Below are 25,544 nucleotides of genomic sequence, written 5' to 3'. Positions count from 1 at the left end.
ACCTAAATTCAAATAGTAACTGAAAGAAGTGGATGGCAAACAATATCATTGAGGAGGTAAAAAGATAACCTACAGAATGTAGGTGAATATTTGCAAATCATACATCTGATAATGGACTGCTATTAAGAATATATAAATAACACTTAAAATGCAAGAATGAGAGGATAAATAACTCAATTAAAATATCAGAAAAAATTGGGGGATCCCTGGGCGGCTCAGTGGTTTGGCGCCTTCATTTGGCCCAGGGTGCGATCCTGGAGTCCCGGGATCGAGTTCCGACTCCCGGCAGGGAGCCTGCTTCTCCCTCCTCCTGTGTCTCTGCCTTTCTCTCTCTCTCTCTCTCTATGTCTATCATTCATAAATCAATCAATCAATCTTAAAATATCAGAAAAAAATATCTGAATAGACATTTCTCCAAAGAAGATATGCAAAGAACTCCAGGTTACACATGAAAAGATGTTCATCAGTAGCCACTACAGAAATGTATATCCTAACCACAGTGAGACATCCCTTCACACCTGAGAATGGTTATCATAAAAAAATATATATAACAAATGAGGGTAAAGATGTGAAGAAACTGGAATCCTCATATATTGCTAGTAGGTATGTGAAATGCTGCAGCAATTTTGGAGAAAAGTTTGACATTTCTTCAAACATTAAGTATAGAATTACCATATAACCCAGCGACTCCAGTCCTAGGTATATATCCAACAGAAATGACAACATATATCCATATAAACATTTGTACACAAATGTTCGTAGCAGCATCAGTCATGATTACCAAAAAGTATAATAAACAACCAAATTGTTTACCAACTGATTAATATATAAGCGCAATGTGATATATCTATATAAGTGAATGCCATTTCTAAAAGGAAGAAGAAATACTGATATGTACCATAACATAACATTGAAAACATGTTACATGAAGGAAGTGAGTCAAAAAATGAAAGACTATGTTTCATGATTTCATTTATATGGATTGTCCAGAACAGGAAAATCTATAGAAGCAAAGTAGATTAGTGGTTGCCCAGGAGAAGGAAGGTTGAGACAAGAGTGGGAAATGAATGCAAAAGGATATAGTTTTTTGTTGGAGTAATGAAATGTTCTAAAATCGTGATTTTAGTGATTTATACTTTATTTTTTTAAAAAGATTTTATTTATTTATTCATTCAGAGAGAGCAAGAGAGAGGCAGAGACGCAGGCAGAGGGAGAAGCAGGCTCCACACAGGACACCCGATGTGGGACTCGATCCCGGGTCTCCAGGATCACACCCCAGGCTGCCGGCGGCGCTAAACCGCTGCACCACCAGGGCTGCCCATGATTTATACTTTAAATGGATGAATTGGGTGATAACTGAATTATATCTCAATACAGTTGCTTTAAAAACAATAAGTGGATTTGAATAATAATATTTCAGAGGTAAAATTGGTAGAATTTAGTAAGTCATGAACTTAGAATGTTGATGAATAAGATGGTCAATAAAATGCCATCCTCTGATTGATCTTCTGTGTGACTGTGCTGTGTGTGGCATTGCCACTACTTATAATTTTAAAAATCAGATGTAATAATGTGTTTGGGGAGAAAAAAGTCAATTTCATTTCAGGCATGTTGAACTGAGGTATTGATTTCTTAAGTTTTTCTTTGTGTTTCATGACATTGATAATTTTGTAGAGGACAGGATAGTTATTTTGTAGAATATTGTATTCTGTTATGCATGTTTTTCAGGAATAGTACAGAAGCTATACTTTGTTCTTGGTGCATCACCTCAAGATGCGCACTGTGTGGATTTGTCATATTACTGATAAAGTTAATTTTAATCAATCACTTGGTTAAAATGGTCTGTTGGGCTACTCTACTGTAAAGTTTTTATTTCTTCCTTTGTAGTCAGTATATAATGGAGAGATGCTTCCACTGAATTGATATGATTTCTTCCTTATATGTTTGGTTGAACTCTTTAGTAAAGCCATTTGACGTGGAGTTGTTATTGTTTTGGGGAGAGAAGTCAGAAATCAGAAATGATTAATGATAAATGCATTTCTTCTTGTGTAATCTTTGGTAGTTTGTGACTTTCTAAAAATGTCTATTTCATCTGAGACATCACATTTTTTTGACATGAAATTTTTTATAACATTTCTCTATTGTCTTCTAAGTGTCTGTATGATCTATAATGACATTCTCTTTCTCTCTGACATTGATAATATTGGTATTATCTCTCTCTCTCTCTCTCTCTCTCTCTCTTTCCTTTGTGGTCTAATCAGAGGCTTATCAACTTTGTTAGTTTTTTGTTGTTTTGTTTTGTTTTCAAATAATCTGTCTTTTGTTTCCTGAATTTCTCTATTGGTTTCCTGTTAATCTCATTGATTTTTGTTCCTATCTTACTTGTTGTATTCCCTCTGCTTGCTTTAGGTTTAGTTTGCACTTGTTTTTGTACTTTTTTAATGAAAATGCTTAGATTATTGATTTAAGATCTTTTTATTTTCTACCATAAGCCTTTAGTACTACAAATTTCCCCTCAAAATTTAGCTTAGTCCTCAAATATTAATATTTATATCATTTTCATTTGAATTATTTTCTAATTTTCCTTGTGATATATTATTTGATGCATGCATTAGGTAGAACTGGTTTTTATTTATTTTTACTTGAATTCCCTCAGTTGATTTTATGATTTATATATTTTTTAATCTGTTTATTTTCTAATGCTCTAGAATTTGTGTATCATGGTGAACATTCCACATGCAGTTGAAAAGAATACATATCCAGTTCTTGGTGGGAAGAATTCTATAAATATCAGTTAGATGACATTGGTTGATAGTATTGTTCAGGTTTTCTACATTTTTACTAAATTTCCATATGCTTTTGCTATTAACAAGGGTACTGATTTAGCCAACAGTGATTGTTGATTTGTCTATTTCTTATTTTACTCTATCAGTTTTGTTCCCCATATTTTGAAACTGTGTCTGTCTGATATGCATTTAGGATCCTAGGTCTTCTATATTGATTAAATTCTATATCATATAATGCCCCTCTTTATACTTGATAATATTCCTTGTTGTAATTCTACTTTGCCTATTATTATTATAAGCAGTCCACTCTGTTTTTAATTAATGCTTACATGGAACATATTTCACATTAAAAAATTAACCAATCTGAGATGCCTTGGTGGCTCAGTGGTTGAGCCTCTCCTTTAGCTCAGGGTCTGATCCTGGAGTTCTGGGATCGAGTCCCACATGAGGCTCCCCACATGAAGCCTGCTTCTCTTTCTGCCTAAGTCTCTGCCTCTCTCCTTCTGTGTCTCTCATGAATAGATAAATAAAATATTTTAAAAATGTACCAAATTTGTATTGACATTTAAATTGAGTTTCATATAGCATATATTTGGGTCTTGCTCTTTTTTGCAATCTGAAAATCTCTGCCTTTAAGTAGATGTTTAGAGCATTCGTATTTAATGTCAACTAATTGTATCTTGATGTAATTATTGTTGGATTTCAACCTGCCATTTTATGAGATGTTTTCTATTTTTTTTTCCATCCATTCTCTATTCCTCTTGTTCTCTTTTCATGACTTCATTTTGGATTAATTGGGTATAACTTTTCATATTCTATTTTAGCACCATTATTGGTTTTCTTTTTTTTAAGATTTTATTTGACAGAGAGAGTGAGGGAGGGAGGGAGAGAGAGAGAGAGAGCACAGAAAAGGGAGGAGCAGCAGAAGAAGAGGGAGAAGTAGGTTCCCCTTGATCCCAGGACCCTGGGATCGTGACCTGAGCCGAAGGCAGATGCTTAACCTACTGACCCACCCAGGTACCCTGCCACTATTGGTTTCTATATTCATCACTTGAAAAAAAAAATTTGGATGATAATTCTTCAATAGCATTTTTCTCCTCACCACCAAAACATTTTTGAGTCAGACAATTCTCACTTTGTTGTAGGGGTCCATCTTCTGCACTCTAAGATGTATAACACATCCCTGGACTAAACCCAGTAGACACTGTAGCACATCCCAATTTCAATGACCAAAAACTTCTTCATATATTACTGAATGTACCCTGTGTAAGCATGTGTGAGTGTGTATCTGTGTGTGTTAGGAGGTGGAGGGGTAATCATATTCATTTGAGAAAATCTTTTCTGTGTTATCATAATGCAATTTTGAATAATATTATATTATTTCCACACAGTATTAGAATTTTAGAGTCATCCATTCCTGGTAGTTGTTAGTATGTGTTTTATTTTAACATGTGTATAAATCCCATAAAAATATTTATAGTATTTGTGTAGTCTATCAATTATTTATAGTATAAAGTAAAGAATACATTGATTATAATTGTTTATGTATTTTGCTTTTTCTAGCCCTGCTCATTTCTTTACATATGTCTAATTAGCTTCCTTGATAATACTTCTGATTAACCTCTCTTATTAATTTCTTTATTTTTCTGAGTTTTTAAAATCTTTATTACTTTTAGAGCAGTTATAGGCTCACAGCATAATTGAAGTTTCAAAGATTCCGTATATGTTACCTGCATTCACAAATGCATAACCTCCCTTATTATCAACATCTCCTACTAGAGTGTTACATTAATTAGAGCTGATGAACCTATTTTGACATAGTCACCTAAAGTCAATAATCTGTATTATTGTTCCCTCTTGGTGAATACATATTATGGATTTACACAAATTTATAGTGACATGTATTCATCATTATGATATCATAGAGTGTTGACACTGCACTAAAAATCTTCTGTCCTCTGCCTATGCATCCCTCCCTCCACCTTTGACAAAACCCTTGGAAACTACTGATCTTTTTACTATCTCCATAGTTTTGCTTTTTCCAGAAAGTCATATATTAGAATCATACAATATATAGAATTTTCATATTGGTTTCCTTCATTTTGTAATATGCATTTAAGATTTATCCATGTCTTTTCATGGTCTGATTACTTATTTCTTTTCAGTGCTGAATAACATTCCATTATCTGGATGTACCACAGTTCGTTCATTCATTTACTGAAGGACATCTTGGCTGCTTCTTCCAAGTTTTGATGATTATGAAAACAAGATGCCATAAACATCTGTGTTCAAAGAAGGGCTTTTCTATTCTGTTGGTTCATTCTCCGTCTTAGACTGATCTTGTGTTCCTGGATCTTGGGGGTGGGATTTTGTCTTTCTGCTTCTGTGAGTCTTTCTTTTAATAACCCCCAACCCCCAACTTGTATCTGTTTTGAGTATTGAGCAAGAGATAGTTTCTTGACCTACTTCCAACACTGATAAACATCTAAGATTTCCTGAAGTTGAGAAGCAGGAGCCTTATTAGAGAGGACCTGAATTATTCAATTTATCACAGCTCCTTCCACTTACTTAACATCTACTCAGACACCAAATACTGGACATAGATTCGTTCACTTTATGTGTCCTACCCTTCATGGGCATTTCGCTATGGAAACTCAAATATAAATAAATCTGTAACACTATAAAATTCCATTAGATGAAAATTTCCATATCCAATACATTGCCATAATTAAAGAAATTTATGTTGAGAGAGGAAGTCTGGCATAATAATACTGCTATTGTCTAGGATTAAAAAATAAACTCTAAAGCCTAGCTATATGTAAGTCTCTATTAGTCACTGGATAAATTATTTAATTCATTGGCACATACTTTCCTTATTTTCAATGAAATTAAAAAATCAGATACACTTGTGCAAATTACTTTATTGAGCTGAAGATGAAGAAAATGCAGTATTTATCCCAAATGAGTTTGCGCTCCAACCCATGTATTGTTTGATCGTCTCTCTATACTCAACAATTATGTCTCTAGATTCTTATGTACAAGAAAAAATGAACTCAGATAAAAATAAACAAAATCATTTAACCACACAAGAAAATATTTGAAGTTAATAATACAATATTGCTTAATTCACTCTGACAGAATCCTATTGATTTTAGTTTATATGAGGAATTTGATTTATGCTCCCTTTGTCTCTTTTGATTAATACAGTATCTCAGCTTATCCAAGGATTCAGTCATCCAAAATCCTCCTGTGTATTCCATTTCAAATAAATTGAAAGTTTTGTTCCAATGAAACTTGGTTTAATAAATAAAAGAACCTTTAAAAGTTAGTTGGAGCACAGAAACTCCGGATCGTAGATAATAAGTACTTTTTCATATTATTAGATGTATTTCACAGAAATTTTCATTATCTCAGGTCTCATTGTAGTTGGAAAGAAAATAAAAAGTGCTACGGATAGTCATGATCTACTACTACCATATATATATATATATATATATGTATTTTGTTGTTGTTGTTGTTCATGAGAGAGAGAGAGGCAGAGACACAGGCAGAGGGAGAAGTAGGCTCCATGCAGGGAACCCATCGTGGGACTCGATCCTGGGACTCCAGGATCACGCCCTGGGCCAAAGGCAGCGCTAAACCACTGAGCCACCCAGGGATCCTAGATCTACTACTTTTTCAACAACTTTTAGTGAGATATTTTCTTAGTATAGTTTGTTCAAGATATTACACTTATAAGACACTAAAATGACTCTTCATGTTATCTTGAAACATAATAATTGATGTTAATTATGTATATTAATAAAATGACATCCTATTCCATTAAAGAAAGCTATGCATTGACAATGAAAAAATTTGTTTTGCAACCATCTCAAAGTATTTGTGTGTGTAAATGTGTTTAAAGAAAGAGTAGATGTATGTGTGTGTATCCCTGTATATATAAAATATCTTAACTATCTGGGGAGTGAGAGAGGTTATGATTACATTTTCTTATTTTTCGACTCTCTAAGAGCTTTCTTTTTCCTCCTGACACTAACACTGATTCTAATGACAACCGAGTGTCCTACAATTCAATTCAATTCTGACACTAACTACCTGGAATTAGAGTCAGACTTCACAGGTTTAAGGGCTCCATCCACAAAATTGGCCCCTGCCTCAGATACCAGAAGTATAAATCATCATAATTCCAACTGGCTATAATTTTGGAGGTTCTCACAATTACCTCCTCCAGTTTGATGACAAAAAGTACTTTGCTTACATTTACCGGTTTATTGTAAAGGATACAAATGAACAGTGAAATGAGGAGGTATATAGCGCAAAGTCTGAAAGGATAGCATAGGGATTTTTATTGCTCTGAAGTTGCATGGTCCTAACATGCGAATGTATTTGACAAACTCTCTGTATCCCATCACTAGAGGTTTTTATTAAGGTTTCATTATATAACAACGATTGATTAAATTATTGGCAATTGGTGACCAACCCAACCTCCAGCTTCTCTTTCCTTCCTGAAGATTGAGTCTAAAAGTTCCAAAATTCTAATCAAGACTTGGTCTTTATGGCATCATCCACCATCCTGAAGCTATAGGAGTTAATCAAGGGAACCTCATCAGAGCAAAAGATCGTATCGTCCTTATCACTCAGGAAACTCCAGAGGTTTTAGGAGCTCTGTGCTAAGAATGAAGGACAAAGACCAAGTATTTTTCTATGATATAACACTCTATATAGTTTTTTTTAACGTAGTATATATATATATATATATACATATATATATATATATATACACTCATTTATATGTAACTTTTATAAAAAAATAATCGAACATATAAAATTTGCTCTTTAGCAAAATATAGTCTTCATATGAAACATTTGTATAATAAATGTAGAGTTTACAAATATTTGGTTCATGCAATGAATATCTCTGAACTAAATCATTTCTAGAGAGATGTTTAAGTATCTCAGAAGGCCTTTAGGGTGAGTTAAACCAGGTTTACATAGTCACTTATGTGGTATGATTTGAGGGTCACAAAACCATCCCTTCCTCATTTCTACCATTGCCACAGGCCTTGCTACAGAAGTTATCACGTGATAAACATTTTATTTAGGTTTCCTGCATTAGACAGCACACAAAAGGAACACCAACAATGAAAATAAATTTAAGAACTTACTTATCTTCTAGTCACAAGTTTCTACCCTTTAATAACATCTCCTCAGTAGCCCCCTCCTTCACTCCTATTCTGTTTTTCAGGTTTCACATTTTAGCGACATTGTATGGTATTTATCCTTCTGTATAACTTATCTCACTTACATAATGCCCTCAAGTTCTATCCATGTTATTCCAATATGTTTTAAATAACAATAACACACATTCATAAAACTTTTGAAATAGAAGTAATTTGATAGATTACCTAGTACACTTTCTGAGTGTTTGATTCCCTCTAGACTGTAAGTTGGCACCTGATTGTCCTTGGGTCAAATCTGGTTCACCTTCTCTTTTTATAAATAAAGTTTTATTGGAACACACACACACACACACAACCTTGAAAGGAATGTAATTCTTGACTTAAATCTCACAAAACTGAAGGATTCCACTCTGGTTTGTTGTTGTTGTTGTTATTGCTTTTAATCTTCTAAACTCCACATAACATCTTTTCAAAAACCAGAATTTTCTGGCTTTCATATAGTAAGCCTATACTCCAGATCCTATAATTAACTCTTATCTATTTGATAGCTTCAGATCTTGCCAGTAAAAATGTAGTCCATTCCAGGTCTTTGCAGTTATGGCTCTAATCAATCTAGTCAACCGAAAAACAAAATAAAATTTGGAGTCCTAAGCAACAAAACATTTTTCCCTCTTAGAAGGCAGAGAAGGGGGCAGCCCCGGTCTGTATGATGCCTGCTTCTCCCTCTGCCTGTGTCTCTGCCTCTCTCTCTATCTCTCTGTGTCTCTCATGATTGAATAAACAAAATCTTAAAAAAAAATAAATAAATAAATAAATAAATAAATAAATAAATAAATAAATAAAAGGCAGAGAAGGGGCTAAAGTTGTTACTATTCATAATTATTTTTTAAAATTTCTTTTTTATTGTTATTTTAATACTAAAGTTTGATTCAGGAGAGCACAAGCCCTAGTGAACTTCAGATTTCAATTCACGTTAGAATTTACATTTACCAAGCATATAATTGCTTACTTTTGCTGACAGAAATATATAGATAAGACATAATTTTGCCCTCAAGAAACTCACAATCTGGTAAATGGCAAAAGAGCACATACATAACTTTAATACAGAGAGAATAAATGTCATTAACTATCATGCATCAATTTCATAGTTTATGAGGTAAATTTATTTGGCCTTGTACTAAATAAACCATTTATGGGATAAAACAAAAGACATTATATTTTGCTTTCTAGGAGAGGCTGGGCAAAGATTCAAAGCAGAAGATGTTTTCCGAGAGGACAAAAACAGGTTAGAAATTTAAAAAAATACACCAGACTCTTTGGATTCTTTGTGTAGAAACTCAGTGAAGGAAAGGGATAAAGGAAGAAGTCTCAGTGAGATCCTAGATTCCAGGATGATGTGCCCAAGATTGAAGTTAATGTTTACATTCTCTTGGCTACTGTCAAAGTTCCTTGGAGGCAGTTGAGGGCTGGAATAGAGTTACTTAAAAATGCTTAGATGTTTAGCTTCACTTGGTCACTGGAAATGTTAGACCAGTTAGCTTCACATTCTCAAACTTTTTAAAAAATAGCTTTATCAAAGTATAATTGATATTTAATGCATGCAATTTGATGATTTTGGACATATACTCATGAAATCATCACCTCAATCAAGGTAATAAACATATCAATCATTTCCAAAAGTTTCCTCATGCCTCATTGTGTGTGTGCATGTTTGTGTGGTAAGAATAATTAATATAATACTCTTAACAAAATTTTAAGTGAACTATAGAGTATTGTTGATCATAAGTACTGATCCCTACAACTATTCATAATTGCATAACTGATACTTTATGCTTGTTTTAAAACAATTCTTCATTGCCTCCTCCCCTCAGCTCTTGGCAACCACCATTTTACTCTCTTGATAATTTTAGAAATGTCATAAAAGTGGAATCATGCAGTATTTGTCTTTCCATGACTGGCATATTTTACTTAGCATGAGATCTTCCAGTTCATCCATGTCATTGCTTATCAGCATTTCCTTTTTTGAAGCTGAATAATATCCTACATTATATGTATACACCACGTTTTCTTTATCCATTCAATCTATCAAGTTTGATTGTTTCCACATCTTGGCTATTGTGAATAATGCTACAATGAACATGAGAGTACAAATATATTTTTGAAATCCTGATTTCAATTCTTTTGCATATCCCCAGAAATTGGATTATTAGATCATATGGTCATTCTATTTTTAATTTTTTTAAACTCCATATTGTGTTCATAAGTACCTGTACCATCTTACATTTCCACCACCAGTGTACTAGGGTTCCAGTTTCTCCACTTCCTCACCAATTGTTATATATATATTTAAAGTAATTATCATCTTAACAGATGTGAGGTGCTATGTCATTGTAGTTTGATTCACATTTTCCTAACAATTAAGTGGTGGTGAACTCCTTTTCATATACCGACCTTTCTTTAAGAAATTGGTGAGTTGGTTTAAATATTTCCACAACACTAAATAAAACACAGCCAATAAAAAAACGAGACAAAAAAATAACAAAATCGCCTTGTAATTTTCACAAAAACTGCTTGTCAGTGGATTATGACAATATTCACCTGAAATCTGGGACAACATCACCAAGACTTCTGAGAGGAAAATTCCAACTCCAAAATCTGGAACAGCCAGCACAGCTGTGAAGCCAAGTTTATGGGGCTTACTAGGGCAGCAGCTGGGCATGGTCTGAACAAAGAGGATAATTCCAGTGCTTTGGAGTAGAGTGCAATGAAAAGCACAGCTTAATCTCCTCTTGGTGAAGCAAGAAAATCATATTTTAAAAAAAAAATCACTAAGTGATCAGCACTTTAAATAACAATGTCATTTTTAAGGCATTCTGAAAAGTTCATGTTCTTCTTCTCCCCCACACTCATTACTGTCATTCACAAATCATTGCCAAGTCAAATTTTCATCTCCCTTTGATTTTTAAACTGGGCATTGGAGTAACTTAAATAGTATTTCAATTTGTTGAGAAAATTCAATTTAAAATGGGAAAAGCAAATGAGGCCCAAGTTAAGGGCATAACCTTTGGGGGAAGAGGGATTAGAGGATATATCATTTCCTGTGTGTCCCTAACACTGGATGTTAGGCCAAAATGCTGAAAATAGACTCTGGAAGGAGGAAGTAGAACATCTGATAAAGATGTGTTAAGGTTTACCTTGGTTAAATGATCTCTTCAGTTGTTCTTTTACAAGATATTTCAGCCTGATGCGAATTATCAGAAGAGTCTTAAAAAAATTTAAAGTATTGCCACGTGATATTAAAAATAAATCAGATTATGAATGAATAAAACCAGGGAATATATGGCTTAAGAGCAGGAGTGGTCTATTTAATCCTGTAGAGCAAACAAAGTTGCATAATTGTCTCACACCTTTTTTTTAAATCCTGACTATAGGTCTCCTATGATACTATCTCCCCACCTGCAATTTTCAGGATCCTTATGCTTACTTAAAAGAATAATCAATTAAAATTTAATTTAATTTTTTTAAAAGAAGTAATATAATTCAAAATAGATTTGTATTGTGGAAATAGATTCATCCATTTTTATTGAGATGTGTAAACAGTCTCATTATTTTTATAAGAATCTAATGTTTGTGTGTATGTGGAATGATGATTGCATGCCTTATCTGGGCATGAGAAAACTTCTGAATATTAGCTGATAGACAATGGTAGAAACCCACCCTGACCAGAGTAATAGAAGAGGAGACTCATCCAGGACCTAGAATGTTCTGTCCTAAATGTCAGATATGTAGAAGCTACTAGGCAAACTATTTCCACAAGTATTACTGAATGCCGGGAAATTATATTTATATATTACAAGATATATTGATCAATGTTTATATCCATGATATAGGAGATGTCTCTAGGGATTGAGTTTGTGGAATGTCAATAAAATATTGTCCAACATTTGGAATTGGACAAAAGAGAACGATGGGTATCTTTTAAGTGAAGTAATTTTGTCTGCTGGAGAAATATCTCATTTAATAGGGGTATACATTTTTTATTGTCTTTCTCTGGGTAGACTATTCTACAACTCTGTTGAACTAAAAGTTAACTTATGGAAAAATAACAGTAATGCAAATGTTCATTGCCCATATTAGGGCTTATATGTATTAGTAAATGTAACACTTGCTAAGGCTACATTAACAAAGCAGACTGAGTTGCTTAAACAGATTTATTTTCTCCTGGTTCTGGAGGCTAGAATTCTGAGATCAAAGTGTTGCCAGGGTTGGTTTCTTCTGAATCCTCTCTTCATGGCTTAAGGATGGCCATCTTCTCCCTATGTATTCACATGGTGTTTCCTCTATGTGTGTCTGTGCACTATTCTCTTATGAGGAGAGATTGGATTAGGTGAGATTGGATTAGGGCCTACCCTAATGATCTCATTTCAATTTAAATTACCTCTTTTAAAATGCTCTTTCCAAATATAGTCACATTCTGAGGTGCTGGGCATTATTAGGACTTCAACATATGAATTTTTAGATTGGGAAGACACAATTCAGCCCATAATATCATATTACTTAACGAATTGAAGAAAATTTCTAAAAGGGACTCATTTACAGTTGCATGATATCATTAAAGTTTTTCTTTTTTGAAAATGTTGATTTGTCAGGAGAGAGATGAGGGATATGCTGGAGCTTGTTAAATCAGATCCTATCTTTTGATAATAGAAAAACAAGGTCCTACCTTAGTAGAAAAGTCATGTGATTTGAAAATATTTTGCTTATTGCTTATGTTTGTATCTAACATCTATCGTTAATATTAATTTTCTTCATCACACTGGTCAGGTTTGGATGGAATCTCAGAGCAACCAAAAATCTTCATAAAGATTATGAAATTGTTGTTTCAACAACTATATGGAAAACAAATCCTCATGGTGAAAAGAAAATCCTGACCCAGAAATTACAAATCACCTTCAGTTCTTTCTCTTCTTAACTATGGGAGGAAAAGGAAAGCATTATAAGGGCAGGGGGAATTGATGTGTGTTTTGATAACAGACTAGCTCTCTGTAGAATTCTATAGTTGTCACTTTATGTTATCTTCTTTTATTAAAGCTTGCTTTATTAAGGCCTGCTGGGACCAATATTGGTTGGACTGGCTGATAACCTTCTCCAGGAAATGAAGCTGATTCTAGAGGGATGATGGTATAGTGGAGAGAGAAGTGAGAACAGTAAGTATAGATATTGAGTGTACCAGGCTCAGGTCCTTGCCTGGAAGATAAAGTGAGCTTCAATTCTAATGACTCATAACTTGACAGAAATCTATACTCCTTATTATGTAGAGATTATCTTCAAGTTAAGAAAATGAGATATAGTTCTACTCGTCTTAAAAATCAGTCATTTGAAATTGTTATGCTTAATTATTTATTGAGTAAATGTATCATAAAAGGCAAAATTTGGGAAATGTCCTATGAGTATGTAGATCAAAAAATTTAATGTCAATAAAAAAGCACAAAATAAAACACTGTGATAAACCACCATAAAGAATCTTTTCTAGTTTTAATTAGAAATTGTTACAATTTTCTAATGTCTTAAAGTTCCCAATGACAGCATAAGAAGTTGCTGTCAAGATGATCCACACCAAAGAACCTAAAACAGTTTAGAGTCTTAAAGAGGACCCATTTTATCTATAAATTTGAGCAGGATGTTCTTCCAAAAATAATCTTGATGTGATCTGCAATCTATCAATCAGGTGGTTACTAAGAGTGCCTTTACTCTGCAACAGACCACATAAGTCACTTTCAGTATTATTTACTTTCCCCAAGCCTCCATTTCTTCATATGTAAAGCAAGAACAGTGACCAAACCCAATATACAAGGTTATTATCAATAGCTGATATACTATCTTTGCCCACGAGAAGTGCTCAATAAATGGCATTTGTTATATAAATAAATATATGCAATTAATTGTGGTTTATCCAATGATGATATAAGTAGAGGAGTATCATATCATATCATTGTTTGTTTTATTAAGATGTCTAAGGCATCAGTTTGCATGATCAGGGTCGATTAATGATTGATAGCAGCCACAGAAATGTGTTAAGACTATTTTAATGATCCAGATAAAAATTATGAAGCCCTAATTTAAGGAAGTAAAGTTTGAGGAAAACAAGAAATTATACCTATGAGAGATATTAAGAATCTAAAATTGCCAAAGCTTGATCAGAGACGGTAGAACAAGTGAAGGGAATAGAGAAGTCAAACATACTCAGATTTCTGAAATGGAAAATGGAAAATGTTAAGAGGGAAAATCTAAATACTTTACAGGCTCTTAATGATCTGCTTCTTCCCTGCCTCTCTGATCTCCTTTAACAGCATAAATAGTAGAACAAAGAGAATTTTTAAAAATATAAACCAAAGCACACCACTAATCTACTTAAATCGCTCCAATGAGTTACACTGCTTTTAAGATAAAGTCCAAAATTTCCATATGGTCTAAGATTGCCATTACTGAGTTCCTGTGCTTATATCTCTGAGATTATTTTATGTCTCATCCCTCTTTAATTTCTATGTGTCTCCATTTGGAGAACACAGCAACTCGGATTTTTCCACTCGCTGTCCATCTGCCCTGAAGCCACTCTTCACATGCCTGGACAATTCTCCATCTGGCTTCAACTTAAATATAAAAAAACAAAACAAAACAAAACAAATAAAAAACCTCTCCTTAGCTACCCAGGTTTTTTTTTTTTAATTGAAAGTTAATTTTTTTATTATAGCATTGTATTTATTTTTCTGAAAGGTATTGCTTACAATATGTTAAATATATTTATTTATTTGTTTAATTGTTTATTATCTAGCATTTCCAAAGATTTTCAACTGCATGAATGCAAGGACCATGTCACTTTGCATTAGCTACTGTGTACCTGTCATTTATCATGGCACCTGGCATGTAGTAGGCAGATAATATATATATATATCTCCATGAAAGGATGAATCTCCAGTAGGAAACATAGATATTTGTGGCTTGAAAAAGGTTTCTAAATGGAAATATGGAACATAATCATTGCCGTACAGAGAGTAATTAAAATCTCTGGATAAAATGTAATGACTAAAGGAAAACAAATAGAAGATGTGAACTAGGATTAATCCTGGGGCAGGCCAATACTTTCATTAAAAGCTTTTTTTTTTTTTTTTTTTAGATGTCTGGTGGCTGCCTTTAGCTCAGGGTGTGATCCCGGAGTTCTGGGATCGAGTTCCACATTGGACTCCCCATGGGGAGCCTGCTTCTCCCTCTGCCTATGTCTCTGGCTCTCACTCTCTCTGTGTCTCTCATGAATAATAAAATATTAAAAAAAAACTTTTTTTGATTCATAAGTGATACATGTTTGTTGGAAAAATAAAGGTTCCACTATTCACTACCTCAACTAGTCTTAGGATGACCACTGTCAATCATTTTGTAAATATCTCTGAATATATATTTTAAGAATATGCAAACCTATATATAGTTGAAAGAAAGAAAGAAAGAAAGAAAGAAAGAAAGAAAGAAAGAAGAAAGAAAGAAAGAAAGAAAGAAAGAAAGAAAGAAAGAAAGAAAGAAAGAAAAGAAAGAAAGAAAACAGCACTCACCAGAGTTTCAGGTGATTATGGTATTTGGTCTGGAAAATACCTTTCACTAGACAACTTACTATGGGAGGTAAGACTCTCTAGCAGATTGAAAGAACTAAAGTATGAGCAAAATGAAGGACTTTCAGTATAGAAGAGGAATAATTTGTGTTTATGTCTGACAAGATAAGAAATGTGTTAAAAAATTGAGGTGGAAACAAAAGTGATAGCCAAAATTTCTGGGACCCTGGGCATTTCTCTTCCATCTCCTTTCAAATTTTAGTAGTTTCAAAAAAAAAAAAAAAGAAGACTTCAGGGTGTGTGGGTGTAAGTTTGTGCTCCAAATCTATCTTCATGCTTGGGCAGAGATAAGAAAGCATGAGTAATAGAAAATGCGGAGAGAACACTTGTGTCCCAGATAATGGAATTAGCTCATGGCTGAATTTTATAAAATTTCCTAGTAATAACTGGATAATTTACATACACTTTTCTTTGTTTACTTTCATAAAAGGATACTCTAACTGTTCAACAACAACAACAACAACAAAAACCAATAGCTAAGCCTTATCCCATACAAATTAAATCAGAATCTCTGGAGTAGGGCTCCAAAATTCACATATTTTGGAAGCTTGCCAAGAAATTTTAGTGTGTAGCCAAAATTGAGATCCACAGGCAAAAAGATAAAAATTATTGAATGCCTTCGGAAAACTTTGGCTTTTGGGGCATGGGGGTGGCTGTCAGTTATGCATCTGACTGTTGGTTTCTGCTGGGGTTGTGGTCTTAGGGTTGTGAGATAGAGCCCTGCATCAGGCTCTGTGCTTAGCACCAAATCTGCTTAGAGTTTCTCTCTCCTTCTTCCTCTACCACTGCCTCTGTTCGCTCTCATTCTCTCAAGTTAATAAATAAAAATTTTAAAAAGAAAACTGGCTTTTACATTCAGAAAGATAGGAAATCACTGAAGGGTTCTGAGGAAAGGAGAGATGTGATCTGATTTTTATTTTGAGAGGATCTCTCTGTCTCCTGTGTTTAGAATAGACTGTGCTAGAAGGTGGATAAGAAGAGACAAAGCAAGAAAACCAATTAAGAGACAATTGGCACCAACATGCCCAAGATGATAGTGAAAATGAAAAGTGAAAGAGATAGAAGTAGTGAGCTTCTAAGTGTATTTTAAAGGCAGAATTGACCTAATTTGCTGCTGAGCTGTCTGTGAAACATCAGATGGAGAGCGGACTCAAGAGTATCTATCTGCAAGGCTTTTGATCAAGGCAAATAGGAAAACAGAATTCCTAAAATTCCTGAAATGAGGAGCACTAGAAGAGCTGCAAATTTGAGGATAGAGTGGGATTTTATGTTCAATTTATTTTTATTTTATTTTATTTTTTTTATGTTCAATTTAATGCCCATTTTAGGCTTTTTAACTTACTTCTTTATTGAAACATCCATTTAAGTTTGAGGTGCCGCTTAGACTTCAAGTGAAGATTTCTAATAGGCAATTTTTAAAAAATATTTTATTTATTTATTCATGAGAGATACAGAGAGAGAGAGAAGCAGAGACACAGGCAGAGGGAGAAGCAGGCTTTATGCAAGGAGCCTGATGTGGGACTCCATCCTGGGACTCCAGGATCACGCCCTGGGCCGAAGGCAGGTGCCCAGGGCATGAGGTTGAGCCACCCAGGGATCCCCTCTAACAGGCAATTTTATGTGCAAATGTGAAATTGAGAATTGTTGACCACAGACGTAACTCATGAAGTCTTCAGAATACAAGTAGTATGCAATTACCTGAGCTATGATGGAACAATCTAGGAAGTGGAGGTCCACAAGTAAGCAGAGATACCTGAGGACTGAGCTCTAGGATTCACCAAAGGTGAGAAATCCTAGAGTTAAAGACAAGCCAGGAAAGAGAATGTGTATGTATGGGGGATGGGGGTGAGGGGGTGTCACATGGGAAGAGGAGAACCTGCAGAAAGTGCTATCCTAGGAGAAAAATGAAGAATCTTTAAAGAAAGAAGAGTGAATAACTATGTCAAAGGCTGTCTATAAGTTACAAACAATGAGGACCTCAAAGCCTCATTAGATTTAGCAAGATAGAAGGCATTGACCACCTTGATGGGAGCTCAGTGGTCTAGTGCTATGGGCAAAAGAAATGGCAGGAAAAGAATTGGAGACTACAAAATAGGCAACTACACATTTACCCTAAAGGCAAGAAGAGAAATGCCCTGACAATGGTACAAGAGGTATGAGGTCATAGAAAGGAGATATATATACAAATATATACATATATATATATATATATATATTTTTTTTTTTACATGACAGATGTTGCAGCATGACTGACAGAAAAGATAGATTTAAAGACTTACTCATTTGTCATCAATTCTGCAAATATTATTCTTGGTGTTTGTCTTTTGATATTGTTGCTGAGAGTACTGATATTTAAAGGGTAGGATAAGAAGATGAATTAAACAAAATCTGAGAATTCATCAGCCACTACATAAAATAAGACAGGAGACTGCTGAAATCAAGCATCAGGAATGTATATTTTTGTTTTTTAAAAGAAAAAAGAATGTAGACTAGTTTAGGAAGTCAAGTCAAGGCATGGCCGAAGGATAGAAGCTCAAGAAATTTATACTAATTCTAGAGGGATTTCAGGAGGCTAGTAGAATTCTTACTTAAATCTCTTCTCCCAGGCTATTTGGATCTTCAGGGTAGGGTGTGTGCGTGTGTGTGTGTGAGTGTGAGAGTATGTGATGTATATAAACTGAAGAGGAAACAGAAAAAGAACCTTTCTGCTTGAAACTGGTAATGTATAATCTTTCTCTGTACAAGTGACCTTTAATGCTCTTGGACCACTTGAAGAAGACATCAACATGTGTATCTCTTTTAAGACCGAAGTATATATTTTTGAAGACCTGATATATAAAAGTAGTAAATCTTTAAAACCATTCTGCATTGTCAGCATACAGACAACATGTATATTTCTAAAAATAAAACAAAACCTAGGTTATAGAAGTCCTTAGCCAGAAGTTTGAAGGCATTTACTTATGCATTTTAATATAAAAACGTAGTCACTTAAACGCATACTGTACCCATCACAACTCAGAACCCTCTTAAACTACATAATTGCAACAACTCTTGTATTGCCATCTGCCACAAAGACGGTATTCACTGAAAAAGAACCAGATGTGGTAAACAAATTAACACGTGCACCATTGTCAAATGCTGCTGTTCTAAAGTATATAAGTGACATGGCAATTAATGCCTGTGAACAGCTGGTTTTAAAGAGTATGAAAAGTGATTACTTTGCCCCATAAATGGACAAATCCACAGATGTTTCAGGTTGTGCTCAGTTGTTGGCATTTGTAAGATATATTTTGGAAAACACTGTGAATGAAAGCATGCAGTTTTGTAAAACTTTGCTGGATGGCATAATAGAAGAAAACTTTCTTAAATATTTCAAGTCACAGTACGGATTTTAGGGTAAGTGAGATGCAGTATGCAGTGCTTAATATGGACTCCAGCAAATCAAAAATCGGGGGGAAAAATAGCCTTTCTTCCTCACCACAATCATCTAAATGATCATGTCTTTGGAGAGATGAGAATAAATGTCATCACTTGTCGAATCTCTTCTACTTGCAGATCTTCAATGGCAATGATGGAAGAATTTAAAATTGGCTAATTAAAATGTGCACAAGTGTTACCTTCTTTCTTGATCAAAAATTAAGCTTGGCAGACTAATTAATAATCCATTTAGTTTTCAAGGTCAGCTTCCTGGAATATCCTTTCTGTCTCACCTTTTGAATGATATAAACATTTTTGAGACAAGGAGAAATATATCCTTATCCTTGCTGACAAAATTGAAGCTGCCATAGAAGTTAGTCAATAAAATTAGAAGGCAATATTAGTTTTATTTTCCATGAAAAAAGTATATAACCACCCACCAGCTTTATTATTCAATAATCACTTATGAACCAAATTGGAAAATATTGATAAGAAAATAGTTTCTCAAAATAATTATATTATTTTCTTTCCAGAATCACTTCATAAATATGAGGTTATTTTCCATGTTTATCCTTAAATATGAGTTCTTTGTTGTTTATCACAATAGAATTTCAGCCTTACTATTAGCCGGCATCACAAAACCATCTGATCATTGACTGTATTTCAAATGCATCAGAAAATATATTCAGATTATATATGACATTAATTTGAGAAAAAACTATTTGAATCAACTGCTTCATGTGTTAAGGAATTATTATAATTGTGATAGTTTAGTAGCATAAGTTCACACCCATGATTGCAAATTAAAGAAAGAAGATTCCAGCATTAAAATAAAAAAGGAATGTGGGTTATTTTCTACTTCACCAAAACAATCAGAGTTCATAGATATAAAATCAGTCACTTTCATTCAAACATTCTTAATCAATACAGATAGAGATAGTGATGCATGAAGAAGCAGATTTAAAACTACCCAAAACAAACCAGAGTCATATCTTTCTATTCTTCTCATGCATGGACAACACCTGCACAATCCCGGCCACCCTGCAACTTCAGCTGCTTTCTGTTTAAATCTGGTTTAGAAAAAAGTCACAATGAGTCCCTTTGTATTTTATGTGTCTAAAACAAGAAATAGACATCAATTTGTTGTGCCCAAGTTTGCGAATCCGAGAAACCACCAAGGAGCCGACACCAATGCAAACACACGAGGGTTTATTAGCAAGCTCGAGCTTGGGTCCAAGTATACCCATCACAGAGGAGCAGGGACTTGGACCCCGAAGTGGGTTACAGCTGAGTTTTTTATAGGCTGGTCTAGGGGATTTTCAGAAGGGGTGGAGGAATTTCTCAAGTTCTGTTTACATTCTGATATGGGGCTTTCAAGGGCACTGAGCTCTGTTCTCATTCTAATACGGGACTTTCTACCATGGGCGTGGGCTCTGTTGTCTTTCTGATATGGGATTCCCTGCCAAGGACATTGAGGACATTATGCAGCTTTTCCCATAAAGTTCAGCTCTTATTCACAGGGGCCTAAGATGGCTGTACTTGTGCTAATGTTAAACTTTAGGTGGGATGGCCTTAATTTTTCTTGGCCTCCACAAATTGATTGAAAGAAAATGTAAAAGAAATGGATCAGTGGTCAAATACATCTAAACATTAGTATGAAAAGAAGAACTAAAATCTCTGTATATCTGATGTCTTTTCTTATGACAATAGAATAACATAAATAAGATTTACTCTTCTACTTTAAAAAGTTAAAAAAACAAAATCTATAAAATGATGGACACCAGACCACAGGAATAGCAGATGATAATCTTGGAGAGAAGGAAAACAAAAAGAAGTGAGCTCTTTGATGACTCCAGGATACTATGTAGACATGATATTTAGAAATGCAAGTTGAGAGACATAGTTTAGATTTCAAGGAGGCCAAGTCAAGTAGAATTGCAACACAGAGTGTCATACAGGGCCGGACTGAAGATGGATGGAAAGGGAGAGGGAGAGAGAGCTGGAGATATGCAAATGTTTTTCCTTGAGGCTTCACCTGAATATAATCAGCACATGGTAGGAAAAGAACCACTGAAAAAGAACTTACAGAACATCCTCAGAGTTTACAGAGGGATAGAAACAGTTGTTCTCGTTAGACAATAGTTTGGTATTACTAGAAAGTCCTTCAAATGATGTGACGCTTAGTAGAATCTTAGAAAGACGTTTAAGTAATAAGATCATATTAAAACAATATTGCTCTAGATCCATCTAGCATAGCAAACTTCAAAAAAAATCAAATTGCTTCCAACTAATTTAACTTCATGCAGAATAAGATTTTAGTTTTCTCAGAATAAGATTTTAAAATATATAAAGGCATATAAAATTATAGCATACCAATCACAAAATTCATAACTGACAAAACAGAGGGAAAGAAAGAGGAAAGGAAAGGAAAGGAAAGGAAAGGAAAGGAAAGGAAAGGAAAGGAAAGGAAAGGAAAGGAAAGGAAAGGAAAGGAAAGGAAAGGAAAGGAAAGGAAAGGAAAGGAAAGGAAAGGAAAGGAAAGGAAGAAAGAAAAATAAAGGAAAAGAAAAGAAAAGAAAAGAAAAGAAAAGAAAAGAAAAGAAAAGAAAAGAAAAGAAAAAAAAAGAAAAGAAGAAAGAAAAGAAAAGAAAAAAAAGAAAAGAAAAGAAAAGAAAAGAAAAAGAAAGAAAAGAAAGGAAAAGAAAAGAAAAGAAAAGAAAAGAAAAGAAAAGAAAAGAAAAGAAAAGAAAAGAAAGGAAAGGAGGAGGGAAGGAGGGAGGGATAGCAGGAGGAAGGAAGGAATTACCAGACATATGAAGAGGTCAAGCAAATACAATTAATAATGAGAAGAAAAATTAACCAACAGTAGCAGAACAAAAAACAAAAAACAAAAAAAAAAGAGGAGACACAAATAGAATAGTAGACAAGGAAATTAAAACCACTATTATAAACATGCTCCATACACACAAAAAGATATAGAACTAAGTATGAATATTAAAAGGAGAGGCATGTAAGATATAAAAATGGCCAAAATGAACTTCAAGTCATAAAAGAAAATGGAATGAAAAATGCTTTGGATGGGATTATAGTAGATTATATTCTGCAAAGAAAAGATAAAGGAAGTTAAATACACATGAATAGGAATACACAAGTTGAAAAACATGCAGAAAACATAATTTACAAAGGTACCATATTAATAATGTAAGATGTTAATAAGAGGGAAAGCTGGTTATAGGGTATATAAGAATTCTCTGTACTATCTTCACAACTTTTCTGTAAATTGAAAACTATTCTAAACTGTAAATTGCATTTAAAAAATTGAATGGAGAATAGTGAGCTCAGGGACAGAATCAAGTGGCCTATATTTATGTAATTAGAGTTCCGGCAGAGGAGAAAGAACTGACAGAGCCAGGAAAAAATATTTGAAGAAATAATAGTTAAAATCTTTCTAAATTTGATGTAGCTATAAACCTACATATTCAAAAAGCTCACTGAAACCCAAGTAAAGAAACATGAAGGAAACCATTCCAAGATGCATCATAGTCAAATTGCTTAAATAGTCCATGATCTATGTGATAAGAAGAATGATGTTAAATCCTTTTTGTTTTCTGCACATTCATTCATAAAATGACCTCTGAGTTACTCTCCAGAGTTATATTTTGCCACAACAACCTACACTACTGTCTAGATTTTTTATACAACCAAAAGTTTCAGGAAAACTTTATGGTCTCATGTATCCACTTCTGCATTAAATGCATTTAGTGATGTTCCTGTTTTTACGTAATCCAGGACCACATATTTGTTTCCAAACATTATGTTCAAATGTCATTTCTTAAATGTCTTCCCCAAGCTTCTTCTATGACCTCTATAGGTACTCAGAAAATGCTTGCTGAATGAATGAGAAATGGATGGAAAAATGAGTTCCTTAAGCCTTAAGGCAAGGAAAAAAGACATGGCAATTGAGAGCAAGGTAGATTATAAATCTAAGTATATTAGTACAAATATCCTAGTAATTCCTTTGAGGAATGGGCACCACTGGACTAGTGGGTGGTTATTCTAGTTTAACAGGAAAAGATGAATTTTTATGGGGAATGCTTTCCCAGTTTCTCATGATGGTGAGAATGGGGACACTATCTTACAGTTCCGTTAGTTTCTGCAGGGGAATCCACACGCACACACGGATGTATGCATAGGTTCCAGCAGCCATGAAGACAATGATGTCAGTATGCAGCCAGGTCTCATGATATGGTTTTGAAAATCTAGAATCCATGGAATAATAACAACAGTAACAAACACAATTTTTTAACCAAGCTTATTCTCAGGCCCAAGGCTAGGACTAGAATGACACAATGAGGTTACTTGTCGCAGCACAAAATTTAAGGAGGCACCTCAAATCCCAGTAATCAAGACATATTTTATAGAAACATTTTTTAAAAAAAGACTAATACAAAAAAATCTATGACAGACCATTATATCAAAATTAGAAACAACAACAACAACACAGAAACAGTACTACTAATTTTTTCTTTTTCCTTGGTGCTTAATATGTCTCAGAATGATGCTTTCACTGATTCTGGTTAAGAATTATGTTTTGAGGGACACCTGGGTGGCTCAGAGGTTGAGCGCTGCCTTCAGCTCAGGGCATGATCCCAGGATTTGGGATAGAGTCCCGCATCAGGCTCCCTGCGGGGAGCCTACTTCTCCCTCTGCCTATGTCTCTGCCTCTCTCTCTGTGTATCTGTCTTTCACGAATAAATATATAAATCTTACAAAAAAAAAAAAGAGTTATGATTTGACTGAAAAAAAGAAACAAAAAAGAAAAAAGTAAGAAAACAAAACAAAACAAAAACTATGCCAACAATCTGTAGTTGAAGGCCCATTTAAAATACTTGTTACTTAGCTGGGAGGGTTACCACTTCCTTTGACACATCCCCGCCCTTTGCAGCATCAAGTTGGAAACAAATGCCACATCAGAGTCAACGTTCACAGTAGGATTATAGTTAGACAGTCCAAACAAACACGTAAGACGATACAGACTCTTGTCTGACTCTGAGTTTCCTTAAGGAAATCAACCAAATCTCTCTGGATCTTAATTTTTTAAATGGTTAGAAATAGTACTATGCAAACAAACAATCAAGAACTACAAACAAAAACTCCTTGTGTTTGTTTCACAGTTACCACACTGTGAAAGTAAAAAATATGTTTTTTCCCTGACCTTAATTGACTTCAAATGTAAGTGTTCTTAATTTCAAAGATGGACTTTCCAGGAAAAAGTTTTGACCCTAGCCAGTTCACGGATGTGAAAGCAAATACCTTTCAGAAATACAGAAATACAGCTCTGCTTGGCCGAGTGCCTGCACAAATATCTGACAGTAAGAGCGAGGCGGCTTTAGAGCAGGACGCTGAATGGAACTGGAAGGAATACCACAGACTCAAACTTACAGCCCCCCCTTGACCAGATGGCACAGCTGTGGAGTGTGATCTATGTCAGACCAACAGAAGGGGCAATGGAACCAGAACTGAACTGATGGACTTCAAACAAAAACACCAGGAACTTTGCAATACACTCTAAGGCTACAGGTTGAGCACAGCTCAATCATGTCACTACCTAATAGCTGACTCTTCTATGCCACTTTAAAATCTACAAAATGTTTTCACAAACAACCCCTTTGAGCCTCCTAGCTCAAGTAAAAGAACTGATATAAATAATGTAAGCATTGACATCACGCTACATGAAGAAATATGAGACCTGAAGTAGACTTGTTCAAGTTGAATCTAGTGAGTAAGATTTGGAGTAGTTCCTGGAGCTATCTGGTCCAAAACTCAGGATTTTTAAAATGTTATATCCTTCTTTGCATTGCACTGTCATACACAGAGTGGAAAGAATATCAAATTCCTTTTCCTTTTCTTACATCAATATATGTCAAAAATCCCTTGCCTTTATTTTTGTGAACTTTAATTCCGTATTATTTTGAAACAAACTCAAAGGGACAAAAAATTGAAAGAAGAGCACAAATAAATTATCTTCCCTTTATCATTTGAAAGAGTTATTTATACGATGTCCCCTCTCCCAAATGTGTAGTTTTAAACAAGAGCTTTTTTTTTTTTACAGAGCACAACAGAATCAGCAAAATAGAGAAATTAACATTGACACATCACTACCATTTACTCAACAAAGTTGAATCCAAGCCACCATCTAAGTTTTACCTAGTGTTCCAGAAATGTTCTTAACTGCAAAAGAATACAACTCAGAAGTCTGTGGGGTAGTCTTGTTTAATCTTCCCCTTCAAAATAAAACCTTTTCTGTGTCTTTCATTGGCTTTCATCATACTGCATCTTCACAGAATCAGGCCAGAAATCTGATAGACGATACTTCAATTTGAATTTGTCTGAGGTTTACTCACAGCTGGATTCTGATTGTGCATTTTAGGAATACCACAGAAGCAATATTGTGTTCCCATTGCATTTTATTAGATTGTCCAAGTTTTCAATTTGCTTTAGGC

General features: G+C 34.3%; 1 long non-coding RNA gene across 1 annotated transcript; it reads left to right on the top strand.

Annotated features, from left to right (window-relative positions):
- The first annotated feature begins 9,126 nt into the window (after positions 1-9,126).
- Positions 9,127-25,318, top strand: LOC118351526 (uncharacterized). Its single transcript, XR_004807085.2, has 3 exons — positions 9,127-9,251; positions 13,058-13,173; positions 25,154-25,318. It is a non-coding gene; the product is annotated as an uncharacterized LOC118351526 (long non-coding RNA).
- Positions 25,319-25,544: the final 226 nt, after the last annotated feature.

Source organism: Canis lupus, chromosome 19, assembly GCF_003254725.2.
Source record: "Canis lupus dingo isolate Sandy chromosome 19, ASM325472v2, whole genome shotgun sequence".
NCBI classification, from domain to species: Eukaryota; Metazoa; Chordata; class Mammalia; order Carnivora; family Canidae; genus Canis; species Canis lupus.
Note: the sequence above shows the minus strand (reverse complement) of the source record. Positions and strands in the feature narration are given on the sequence as shown.